Genomic DNA, 14,195 nt, shown 5'->3' with positions numbered 1-14,195 from the left:
GCTGCAAATGTGCAAATGCTTCGATTCTGTTTCTGTTTCTGTTGAGAATAAGGAATGGAGAAGAGAAGCACCCAAACGGAAACTACCACCATTCGTTTGAAAGCAAAGTATCTCGTCCGTAGGTATAAATACAATTATGAGGGTTGTTAAAACGGCATGCAGTGGGAAGCTGTATTCAGTGTTGCCGAGAAATATTTTTTAATGAAAAATAATTAAGGTAGTAACTTTATTTTTTGATAACCCACCAGGATTCTATCGTCACATACACACAGAGAAAAAAATAGTCATTTTAACTATTTTTTAACTATTTTCATACTTGAAATGGGGATAACTATTTAAAAATGTTTTTGTACTCCCTTTTTGTACCTACACGATTTGAAACTTGTACTTGACCACTAAGATATTCTACAAGATATTTTTCTGCAACTATAAAAAATAGTTACCTACTTTTAACTATTTTGCTTTGACATGACATGTGACTATTATAATAGTTATTTCTAATTATAAACCTTAGAGGATATAATATATGGAGTGCTTGTTCCTATACCTAATACATTGTAACGCCATATGCATGGATAGGGGTCGCTGCCTTCGTTTTTCAGTGAAAGTCCGGTTCCGCAGCTGTAAATAAACACGCTTGTTGATGACAGCCATCAAATGAAAATAAAATGGAGGCATGCACTTATCGAAAAACTTAAAGAAACTAGAGCCCTCTATAAAAGCTCACGGAACTAACAGCACAAGCACTCCATGTATTATATCCTCTAAGTTATAAACATAATAGTTAAAAATGACTATTTTAACAGTTACGTAGAGGTAAAAAAAAATCGAAATTTTTTTTTATTTTGTGCTCCGAAAAATCGATTGCTAGACACCTTAAGAATATACATACCAAATATGAGCTCTTTATATTAATGGAAGGGTCCTCCGCTTCGCAATTTTCCATTTTTACATCAAGCTTGTACCTACTAAAAAAAATCATTTTTTTATTAATTGACTTTTAAGCAAATTTCTTTACATATTCTTGTAGGAAATTGAACGCTCTACAAAAAAGGCATTATACACTTTTTTCGTTTATCTAGCCGTTTAATAGATATTTGAGGTAAAAAAATCGAGAAAATCTTTAAAAAATCGTTTTTTGTGCTTAATTTTGTATCGAATTGAAAAATTATAATAATCAAACGCGGAAGACATATTCTTGTTGGAAATTGATTGCCCCACAAAAATGGTCTTAATAACTTTAATAAACATTGTTTATGCACCTCCCAAAAGAATATATGTAGTTTAGCAAAAGAACAAAACGATCAAAACGGGAAAAAATTTATACCTACAGGGGGTCAATTCTCGATCTGTGAAAGTGTGAAGTGAAGTGATAAAATATTTAACATTTCAATTTTCATATGAAACATTTTTGAAGTTTGTTTTAATTTTTTAATTTTGTATTACATTTTTAAAGTTTGTTTTAATTTTTTTATAAATCCAGAATCGAATTTATTATGAAAACGTGATAAAACTTATCACTTCACGTTTTCACAGATCGGGAATTGACCCCCAGGTTACAGGTATATAATTGAACGACCGATTACAATTATTGTTTAATTTTTGATTAAAATTAAAATTTTTGTGAACAAAAACATATTTTTCTCATATTTTCTTTTGTAATCACATAAATTAAATGAAATCAACAAATTCCCTAATTTATTTAAAAAAAATCTCATGAGAGTGGAGAACAATTTCCCATAGTTAAGGTGGTGGAGCACTTTTCTCACAAATTGATATCAAAAAGGTATATAAAATAATATTTGACACAGTGGCAACATCTACGATACAAAGATTTTATTTTTTATAAGCCAGAAATGTTGAGTTTTTTTGTTTCAATAGAACAGGTGCCTACATATTGTCGGTGACGCACTCACGTAGATCCAATTTTTTTCAAAATGAAATTTAGATGTAATCTGTTATATTTTAGTGAATACTATACAATCATTCAAATCAAAATCTGCCATTTTATTAATAACTAAATTTATTCATGAATAAAATTTGAAAAAAAGTTACGCTCTCCTAAAAAAATTGGTCTTTATCACCGAAGATATCAAGAAGTATGAAATAAAATGCACGAGTGGGGCCGCACGTACTTGCTCTTGTAGTTCAAAGTATCTATATCTTAGACAACTATTGGAAATTAAAGGTTTTCGTTAAATTTTGAAAAAAAAAATAAAAGTAAAAAAAATTCCATTTAATTTTTTTTTTTCAAAACTTTTTAGATTTTTTTTTACATTTTACACTTCTAAATGACAAGAAATATCTGTCTGCAAATTTTGAATAAAATTGGCTTAGCCTTTGATGAAATATACGACATTAACTAAAAAATACATCAATTTGGCAGAAAACGGCAACGCCATACCGTTCTAGGAAATTTTTGTGCAAAACTAAAAATGCAGTTTTGTTAGACTCATTAAGACTATAACGAATACCAAATTTAATCGAAATCGTTAGAGTCGTTTTCGAGAAAATTGCAATAACTCATTAACGATACACGGGAAGAGCCGACATTAGCAATTAAAAAAAAAAAGAAATTGTCATATTTCCAATATCCGTATTTTTTGAGAAAAACTAAAAACGCAGTTATATTAGATATACGTACAGCATTACTTGTGTCAAATTTAATCAAAATCGTTAGAGCCGTTTTCGAGAAAATTGCAATACCTCGAAAAGTTTGTATGGGAGGTATACGTTCTAGGCGAGATATTAAAAAACAAAAAAAAATCAACCTTGGAAATTACGAAATAATCATCTGTACCAAATTTCAAGAAAATTCGTCCACCTGTTTAGGCTGCAGCTTCTTGTACACCTTTTTTTGACGACGCACAGACGCACAGACGCACAGACGCACCGACGCACAGACCGACGGACGTCATGACGAAAACCACTTTTTCAGACTTCTCCATTATCGTAATGTTAGTTTTGATTAAAACCTCGAATTATTTTTTTGACACGAAACCAATACTTGCCCTATAGAGCAAGTAAAAATGTTCCTATAAATTTATTGTACCTATTGTAGCCTTTTTCGTAAAAAAAAATAACAAAACTCTCTCGACATTATACTGTTTAATTTCCTTCATGGTTTGTTTCGTACCACAGAAATATTTATTAGGTGGATAAAAACTACACTACACCGAAAAAAAAACCAATATCAATTTTACATTTATTAAATATCAAATTAACATTTTTTAAATATCAGCCAAAAATGCTCTATAAAATGTGTTTTATGATATTTAAAATGTTCAAACTATATTTTTATTATCAGGATGATATTTAAATGTCACATTTTAGAAATTTTGTTTGATATTTTATTATCATTTTTTCATATCAATTTCTCATTCCAAATTATTGAAAAATATTAAATAAAAAATTCTTAATGTGTACTAATTTAAAGGCGCTTTGTGTTTTTTCGAAGTAAAATGTATGATTTACTGAGAAAATTTGATCGGCAATAAGATTTTACTTCACATAGTTTGGGAGAAAATAACAAAACAATTATATCACCTTTAATAGAAAAAAATAATATCACCACTATTTTGTAAAGAATATTCACTTTCAGTAATGTTTTGAAAAAAGAAAGAAATACTTAAAATAATAAAAATAATAAAAAAGAAAAAGAAAGAAATAGGTTTCATTATAATAATTAAAACTAAAATGTAAAATCTAGTCAATATTGATATTTTAATTGTCAAAGTGAAATTTTCACTATCCACCTAAAATTAAATAAAATGCACGACTGGGTCGCACGAACTTGCTCTTGAAGTTGAAGTTGCTTAAATTTTTAAGACTTTTTATATAGAAACTTGGGAAATGTAGGTACATAAAAACAAAAAACAAAAAAAAAAATAAAATTCATTTTTCAAAAAAATAAAACAATATCTGAAATCAAATCGCCCCACAAAACAAGTATGCAGTTTTATTTGATATATTAAGGTGCATTTTTAGAAAAAAAATTTTCAAAATCGTTAGAGCCGTTTTTTAAAAAACTAATTTTTTATAAATAATTTTTTGAAAAAAAAGTTTAAAAATAAAATTGGTATGCCATTTTGTAGAAATAACTAATCAACATCCAAAAACTTAATTTCAAAAAAATTCAATGTCCCGTTTTCGAAAATTTGATTTTTCAAAAAAAAATTTTCAAAATTTTTTTAAAAATCCAAAAATTATTTTTTTCAAAATTTTATTTTTGGCTTATATTTAAATAATATAAATGCTTTTGTATAAAAAATTTCGTTGAAATACAATAAGTAGTTTTGCAAAAAATCCGATTTGAAAAAAGCGGTCAAAAGATAGATCTTGTTTAAAAACTAGCATTTGAATTTTTTTAACAAAATCGTTGGAGCCGTTTTCGTGAAATTAAACTTTTCCGAAATTTTTGTATGACAGGTACCGTTATTTTTGGTCCAAAAAAATTAATTCCAAAAACCCCTCTGGAGAGTCTCCAAAAACTGCTACATAGCAAGTTTGGAGTCAATCGGTTCATCCGTTTAGGCTCTAGTTCCTTATACAGACAGACAGACAGACTGACAGACTGACAGACTGACAGACTGACAGACTGACAGACTGACAGACTGACAGACTGACAGACTGACAGACTGACAGACTGACAGACTGACAGACTGACAGACTGACAGACTGACAGACTGACAGACTGACAGACTGACAGACTGACAGACTGACAGACTGACAGACTGACAGACTGACAGACTGACAGACTGACAGACTGACAGACTGACAGACTGACAGACTGACAGACTGACAGACTGACAGACTGACAGACTGACAGACTGACAGACTGACAGACTGACAGACTGACAGACTGACAGACTGACAGACTGACAGACTGACAGACTGACAGACTGACAGACAGACAGACGGGCTTCCGGGACCCACTTTTTTGGCATTGTCTAGCATCGTAATGTCATGGAAAAATGTTATCTCAACTTTTTTTTTTGTACGAATGCATAACTTGATATATAGTAGGGGAAGTACGTCCAATATGACATACCATAAGCTTTTTCGTCAATAAAATAAAACCCGTGGTGTATAACACAATCTTTGCATTTTTTATTCATTCTGTATATTATTAGGAACATTTTATAATAGTTTTTGTATTGAAAAAATAAATAAATTTAAATAAATTAAAACTTTGAAAAAAAAGTATCGAAATTCATTTTGTCCATATGGCATGGACAAAATGGCATAGGTTATATGGACAAAACGACATATGGCATTTTATATGAAAAAATACAAAAATTAGTTGGCAAGTGTAGATTTTCAAAGGAAAGCTAACCTGAATCCACCTAAATCTTTGTATAGGACTTAAAAAACTTGTTGGTGTATGCTTCACTTTAATGTAGCCTGCGGGACACCGAATGTTTTTGATGTTGCAAACCCGCCCATTTTGTTTTCATTGGCAGCTTCAATGGCCCCCGCATTGCCTGAACCATGATTGGAGGTCGGAAGTTCGCTTATACCCCATTGACATATTTAAAGTTAAAATAAAAAAAAAAAAAACAACAATTTCTATGAAGTTTAAGGTATGTCGTTTTGGCCATAGGTAGGGTATGTCATTTTGTCCATACATCGTAGTTTTGACAATTTTTTATACAAAACACTGTTTTAAACCTTGATTTCATAAAAAATATTGATAAGTTTTTAACCTTAAATTTTAAACTGTCATTATACCCAATAAAATATTCAAAAAAGCTAAATACAACTCCCAAAATAACAAAATTAGTCCAACCCCATAAAAAATGAAAAAGCTCCTATAAACACACTTTACTTTATATTTTTGGTTTGGGGCTGTCAATTGAGTTGTTATTTTGACAGAATTTCAAATTTCATTGGTTTCACCTACTGAGATAGGAGCTAGGGTTACACGTGGTACACATTTCAAGTTAGAGCTGGTATGTCATATTGGCCGTGTATGTCATTTTGGACGTATTTCCCCTACCTATATCGCAAGTAAAAATGTCAAAATGATATGATAAAATATCAAAATTGATATTTTAATTGTTGGACGACTTTTGTCACTCAAAAATGTTAATTTGATAGCTGTTATTATCAAATTTTTTTCGGTGTAGTTTTATTTCTCTGTTATTCTGTAATTTTAGATTTCCGAGATATTTGAGCCACAAAAACAACTATTTAGTTTTGACAGTTATTGGTCAGTAAAATTCAGTTTTTCTAATAGAAGTAATTTAGAGGGTCACTGTGGTGTATGTGTGACTTTTTATTTTCAACAAATCTTAATGCAAGTAGTTCTATTCTTGAGCAATTAATCAGAGAATTTGACCTTTGTTGATCATTCTGTGACCTAGAAAATTGGTGAAAGCTCACTTTCGAGTTTATATAAATTAATTACTGCTAAGAAAGGCGATATTTGCTATAAATGTGTGGATCAGAATCAAAACCCATTATATCCACTTTTCAAAAAAAATGACTTAGGTATGAGGTTTTGTTCTTATTATTCAAATGCATACGTGGGCCAAATTTGAATCCCAAATTGTATTTTATGGCTAAGATATCAGACCACAAAATATGTAGAAAATAGCAAAATCCATAAATTTTTTGATTTTCTAATTTTGTTTTTCTCGATTTACTCGAAATCTCTGAAAGTGGATAAAATGGGTTTTGATTCTAATCCTCACAAATATAGACTTTTAATTTCCGATTTGCTTGATTAAGGTTCAATGGATTTAAATATTAGAGGGTATTCTTTACCACAACGCAAAATGGAAAAGTTTGCCATAAACGTTTCATGAACTCTCCTAAAATCATAATGAGTAAATGTGGTCGACGGCAATTTATTTGGGGTCTATTTGGAGCTAGAAATGGAACGTTCACGCGATTTCATGAATAACCCTATTATGTAATTTCTCTTAAACGCATGCTTTTTACTTGCGATATAGGTACTATATATCAAGTTATGCATTCGTACAAAAAAAAAAAAGTTGAGATAACATTTTTCCATGACATTACGATGGTAGACAATGCCAAAAAAGTGGGTCCCGGAACTCCGTCTGTCTGTCTGTATAAGGAACTAGAGCCTAAACGGATGGACCGATTGACTCCAAACTTGCTATGTAGCAGTTTTTGGAGACTCTCCAGAGGGGTTTTTGGAATCTTTATTTTTGGACCAAAAATAAAGGTACCTGTCGTATAAAATTTTAATTTCACGAAAACAGCTCCAAGGATTTTGTTAAAAAAATTCAAATGTTATTTTTTAAACAAGGTCTATCTTTTGCAGAAAAATTTAATTTTTGAAAATCATTATTAACGTTACCTGCCATAGGACTTTTTTCAAATCGGATTTTCTGCAAAACTGCTTATTGTATTTCAACGAAATTTTTTATACAAAAGCATTTATATACTTTAAATATAAGCCAGAAACAAATATTTTTTGGATTTTTAAAAAAATTTTGAAAATTTTTTTTTGAAAAATCAAATTTTCGAAAACGGGACATTGAATTTTTTTTTGAAATTTTGTTTTTAGATGTTGTTTAGTGATTTCTACAAAATGGCATACCAATTTTATTTTAAGACTTTGTTTTCAAAAAATTATTTATAAAAAATTAGTTTTTTAAAAAACGCCTCTAACGATTTTGAAAATTTTTTTTATAACTGCGTACTTGTTTTGTGGGGCGATTTGATTTTAGATATTGTTTTATTGTTTTGAAAAATGAATTTAATTTTTTTTTTATTTGTTTTTTTTTTTTTTTGTTTTTATATACATACCTACAACAGTCGGAAAAAGTATTTTGACAAAATGAACATTTTTCTAACTGATGAGAATAATCTGTAACGGTTAATCATAAAATAAGGAAGTTGACGGTTATTTATTAAGTAACATATGGTGAATCTCATGATGGTCAATGTCAGTCATATAGTTGGCTGCATTTTTTGTATAAAAAGTACCTACTAATTTTTGAGGGAAAAAAATATTTTGACAAACGTTCTTTTTCAACGTTGGTAAGGTAAGGTGTTTCAAGCACGTATAAAACTGACAGACTTGTTAAGGCCCCGATTTGTACAAAATTGGGCAAAACGGCGGAACTCTACATTGAAATTAGTGCATCTTCTGTTGCAAGTCATAATTTCGGTGTGTCTGTTAAAAAATCTTTGGAAAACTGAATTTATCACGGGAAGCTAAAAATTACCAAACATGATAACACAAAAATATAATTATACAATTATTATACTAAGAATATTTAATTGGAATTAATTTTTCTGTGATTTAAGTTCATAGAAGACTTACGTTGTTCCTATAGTTTCAAATAAGAATATCAGAGATCTTAATTATATGATTTTACAAATAAAACTGAAATTTTCAGTAAAGTAACGCATTTGTTCGGTTTTGATCATTTTGTGTTAAAACTGTCATAAATATAGAAATATCATTTCAAACATATGGGTGCAAATGTTATTTTAGATTAGATTAAATTATAACCATTCTATGTCAACTAAAATATATGAAAATGTATTGATAAAAGTGTCCATATTTAGGGGGGGGGTTAGCTCAGACCAAACAAATTTTTTTTTTAGAAATCACAATACTTTGTATCAACTATATGTAACTGCAGTCGATTCTAAATCCCGCTAAATCAAATAGTCATTTGAACTGTGTAGAAGCGAAAAATTTGCCAATATCCTTTTTAAGTATTTTTAAGGAGAGGAATTCGTAGTTAAAAGTTAAAAAAAACCCTGCTTACGGTAAACGAATTTAAAAATGGCCGAATATTCAGCGGCATCTCTAGTTTTGTAGGTACAACGTACAAAGAGTGATAAGTTTGTTGATATAAATTATTTCGTACAATTTAATATAAAAACATTGAAAAATGGATTTTTTCTTGCACTGAAATTTTGTAGCAGAAAATTGACAGGTACATTCTATCTATTGAGTTCTAAATGAAATTAGCAATACTTAAAAACCAAAATTTTAAATAATCCAAGTTGTTTGACATGAGCTAAAACGGTGCAGGGAAATAATTGCACGGGAATCTGCTCTACATGGGAATTTATTCCACTTCAAGTGGGAATCTAATACACTTTTTGAAGTGGAATAAATTCTCACCGTATAAGGGAATTTATTACACCTATTTTTTTGTGGAATTATTACCCACCAAAAATCTGAAAAATAGATAAATTTCTGAAAATTTTGAGAGCCATATTTTAATTCATGTTAATCAATACTTTATGTATACGGAAATAGAAGGTTTAGTTTTACCAAAATATTTTGTTTTTAAAAAACGACGTTGTATTCTTTTTTAAAACAAACGATTAAATAGTTTTTCCTTCAACTGAAATATTCACAAATGTTTATATAATTCCAATTCTTCAAAAAATACGGTTTCTTTCAAGTTGGTCTTATTTAAGTTTTTTTTTTTTTTTTTTTTTTTTGTCCGTGGGTAGGTGTTGAAATCTTCAAAAGATTCTATGAGGACCGGAAAACGCGTGCTCATAGATATGTGGGACTCTTAACCACTAAAACCACCTCCTCCTCACGATTGCAACTAAGTTCAGATGGAACTTATCTAGCAATTTATCTTTCTCGAAGTTAAGTTACGTGTTGTAGGTAACTTTCCGATGAAAGTTCCTACTGATGATATTTAAAAATAAATAAATAACTTTTGTTTTAAATTAAATCATTAAGTAATGGTTTAAATTTTTGTTATCAAAAAAATATTTTAAAGGAAGTTAAATAAATAAAATCTCTAAAACATTTAAATTTATATTAATCAATGCCGATATTTCGAAATAAAGGAATTAAATTGAAAAATTTCACTGTACCAAATCGGAAGGTTTAGTCCTTCGCAAACGTCGTACTAAGTTTGTCTCGTCGAGAATTTCTAGTATTGTTCTATTAGTATGTTCGACTAACCGTTTTCGATGTTTTTGGGCAAACGTTTTTATTTCTTCGCGAACCGTGGGGATTCCAAGATCCCTGTGAAGATCTTCGTTTCTTATATACCACGGCGCATTTACAAATGATCTTAATAATTTATTTTCAAAAGTTTGTAATCTATTTAAATTTGTATCGCGTGTACAACCCCAGAGTTGAATACCGTATGTCCAGACAGGCTTTAGTACCTGCTTGTAAACTAATAATTTGTTTTCGATAATTAGTCTAGAATGTTGTCCTAGCAACCAGTACATTTCTCTCAATTTCATATTTAATTGATCACATTTATTTTTAACATGCGCTTTCCATTTTAATTTCGCGTCGAGAGTCATCCCGAGATATTTTGCCTCATTTGCAAATGGGACTTGAGTAGTATTAATAAAAACAGGTAGTCTATTTATTTTCTTATATGTAAAGTCCACGTGGACTGACTAAAATTCGTTAAGCGCTATTCGCCACGTTTTTGTCCATTCATTGACATTGTTAAGGGCATTTTGCAATTTACTTGTCGACTCGTTGATTGTTTTGCCTACTGCAAGTATTGCGGTATCATCAGCAAAAGTAGCTACAATTGTGTTTTCTGTTTGAGGTATATCGCGTGTGAATAGAAGGTACAAAATAGGACCTAAAACACTACCTTGTGGTACCCCAGCCACTATTTCCCTAAAGTCTGAGTAATCATTTCCGTGTCTGACGCGGAAAATTCTGTTCTCTAGATATTCTCTAAGAATGGTAAAGAGTCCTTCAGGTAGGACTTGTCTTAACTTGAATTTGAGGCCCTCGTGCCATACTTTGTCAAAAGCTTGAGATACATCTAAAAAGACCGCTGAACAAATTTTCTTTTCTTCGAGAGCTCTCTCAATGACATCGGTGATTCTATGCACTTGATCTATCGTCGAGTGCTTGTTTCTAAAACCGAACTGGTGTTCAGGTATAAGACCTTTTTCTTCTATTATTGGCTGAAGTCGCTGCAAAAATATTCTCTCAAAAACCTTCGATACTACAGGAAGCAGTGAAATGGGTCTGTATGATTTCTTTTCGTGTGATGGTTTGCCAGGTTTCAAGACCATTATTACTTCTGCGACTTTCCATTGATTTCGAATGTATTCTAACCTTAAAGTGGCATTCATTATATAGAGGAGATTTATTAAACCTTTCCGTGGGAGCATTTTAAGAATTTCCGCTGTAATTAAGTCGTATCCGGGTGCTTTTTTTGGCTTTAGCTTCTTAATTTCTTTTTTTAATTCGGCGAGTGTAACATTTCTTGTGATAAAGCTTTCACTTGACGTTAAATTCATATTTATACTATCATTCAATGCTTGCCCATTGAATGGTTTGAATGTGTCCTCTAGGTAATCAGCGAAAACGTTTGCTTTCTCTTTGTCGCTTCTTGCCCATGCATTTTGGTCTTTCATAATCGGAGGTGCTGGAAGCTTAGGTTTTTTCGTGGCTTTTATAGCTTTCCATAGAGAGTAGTTAGATTCTTTACCTGCCGTCAAATTTTCAAGGTAATTTTTAGCTTCGCGGTTCTTGAAATCTGATATCATTTTTTTAAGCAAATTACTTAAGCGATTTGAATTAGATTTGTGTTGAGGAGCACGAGTTTGTTGCCATTTTTTACGCGCTTTTCGCTTTTCTTTAAGTACGTCTTTTATCTCTTGGGGATATTTAGCATCTTTGTACCCTGAAATTTCTCTTTGGCAAGGGGTATTGTTCCATGCGGCTTTTTGAACAACATGCACAAAATTATCTACCGCTTTCTCAAGCTCAAGAGGTGTCTGTAGTGATACCCTTAATTCAACATTATCCTCAATATCTTTCTTAAAGCCTTCCCAGTTAGTTTTACCGTTTGTTAGTCTAGGTGGCATTTCAACTTTAACAAGACTTTCGCTGATTGTGAGTATAACGGGAGAGTGGTCTGAAAAAAGATCAAAGCATTCCGTTATTTTAATTCGATTTGACGGTATTCCCCTGACTATAAAGTAATCAATCAGGTCAGGTATTTTGGAGGTATCTGCCGGCCAATAAGTTGGTTTCCCAGTAGAATGAAAGTCACAATTGTTCTCCATACCGGCTTCGTATAACGCTCGGCCTTTTTGAGATATACATCTAGAACCCCAAAACGTGAACCCCATTAAAGTCGCCGCCGATAATTAAAGTTGGTCTAAGTAATTTTAGCAAGTTTGAAAATTCATTTTTATCAATTTTGTACCGCGGAGGGCAGTATATAGATGAGATATTAAGTACATCATGCTTAGTTTCAACTTGCACACTTATAAGTTGCATCGATTCAAGCTCAAGCTTAAGGCCTGTCGAGTGTTTAACACAATCTTTTATGTATAATGATGCTCCGCCTCTTGCTTTGTTCGACGGATGAATTGCGTGGTAATCTAGAAAACCATTTATATTGAAATTTGATTCTTTTTTAACATGGGTTTCTGATATCAGACAAATGTCAATATCTTTTTCCCGCATAACCATTTCTAATTCTCCAAGTCTTTGCCATAATCCGTTGGCGTTCCATGTTATAATTTTAAGCTTTTCCATCATTTATATTTTGAATAGTGTTGGATAAAATAAAATCTTCGAGTTTAGAAAGCCTTTCAGACATAAATTTGTTAAGTTTTAACTGATCCTCAAATTTTGACAAAATTATAGCCAAGCATTGAGAGAATGCGACAGGTTCGGAATTATTTTTGATTACGGGTGAAGCCGCCATTTCAGCGTATGAGTTTCCATTACGTTTCTTTGGAGACGTGTTTGATGTTGTTGGCGTTTGATTTTCTTTACCAGTGGCGGGTTTTGTTGTATTTACCCTTCTAGGGGTCTTAGAAGTTTCGTTCTTTGTGGGTTTTCTTTGGGCATGAATTTTTTCTCGGCGTTTTTGTAGCTCTTTAGCTACTTCACAGCCTCTATAACTTGCCGGGTGACTTCCGTTGCAATTTATGCACTTCGCTGGACTCTTGCTATTTCCGGTGCAATCTGCGGTTAAGTGTTTTCCCGCGCATTTCACACACCTTGGTTCTTTTTTACAATAAGTTTGTGTGTATTTGAACCCTTGACAGCGTCTACACTGAGGAACTTGTTTTGTATGTTTTTCTAGAGGTTCGATCTTAACTACGAGGCTAAGTATTCTTTTGATTTTGTAGATTTCCTCTAGTTTTTCTGTTTTATCGAACGTGAGTATAAATAGTGGAAGACCACGTTGTACCACGACTGTTTCTTTATCTTTTTGTTGTCTTTCTTTCTTTACTATGTTTTCCGCATCTAAGATCTTGTAATTCTTTTCTTTAAGATCATTAATGATGTCGGTTTTTTGACATGAAGAGTGTAAGCCCCTCACCACGACGCGTAGGGGTCTTTCCGACTTGTTTTCATATGTGTACCACTCTACTTTTTCTTCATTCAGTCTTCGCGAAAGGAGACGATAGTTATCGGAGTCTTTTACACAAACTTTCCACTTGTTGTTATTAAGCGAGATAACTTTCAAATTCGTTGGCGGTAACGCCTTTAAAATGGTTTGTAATTTATTGAACTCCGCAACTCCGACAACATTAATCGGTGGCGGTGGCCTTATTTTAACCGGTTTTTCTTTGATATTTGTATCTTTTGGTGCATTTACTTCTTTTATTTCTTCTGTCTCGGAAGAAGAAGCACCCTCTGGTGAGGAGAAAACTTTACGTTTTTTGGTACGTCTTTTTGAATTTTTGGAGGATCTTTCCGTTTCACGTTCTAGCTCTTCTTCGTCTGTTTTATATTCGTGAATTACCACTTGCTGTGGAGTTGTTTTTGTTTCTTTAAGTGTTTGAGCTATTTTTAACATATCATTTTCCTTGCGGAGAAGATCGATTTCTTGATGGGCTTTCTTTAAGGCCTCATTTTCAATTCTTAGAAAATTGATTTCTTCTTTCAACTCTTCAACTTTCAATGTTTCGTCGAGTCTTTGACGAAGATCGTTATTGTCTTTTTCAAGATTATCTTTTTTCTCTGAGTCTTCTTTTGCACGCTCTGGCAGTTTAGGCAGACTCTTTTGCCCGGTTGCACTCGATGTTGGTGGTGGTGATCGCGTTATCATGTTTTTTCTTGAAAACGGATTTATCAAGTGCTCGAATTGGAATAATTGGCTCTCCCCAGAATCCTTAGAGCCGACCTCCGAAGAGGGTGGATTTTCCAGAAAATCTGAATTGCCACCTGGGGTACTATATCTTTCTGTTTTATTCATTCCATATTTTTGTATACGTCATTCTCA

This window comes from Episyrphus balteatus, chromosome 2 (assembly GCF_945859705.1).
Source record: "Episyrphus balteatus chromosome 2, idEpiBalt1.1, whole genome shotgun sequence".
Taxonomy (NCBI): domain Eukaryota; kingdom Metazoa; phylum Arthropoda; class Insecta; order Diptera; family Syrphidae; genus Episyrphus; species Episyrphus balteatus.
Note: the sequence above shows the minus strand (reverse complement) of the source record.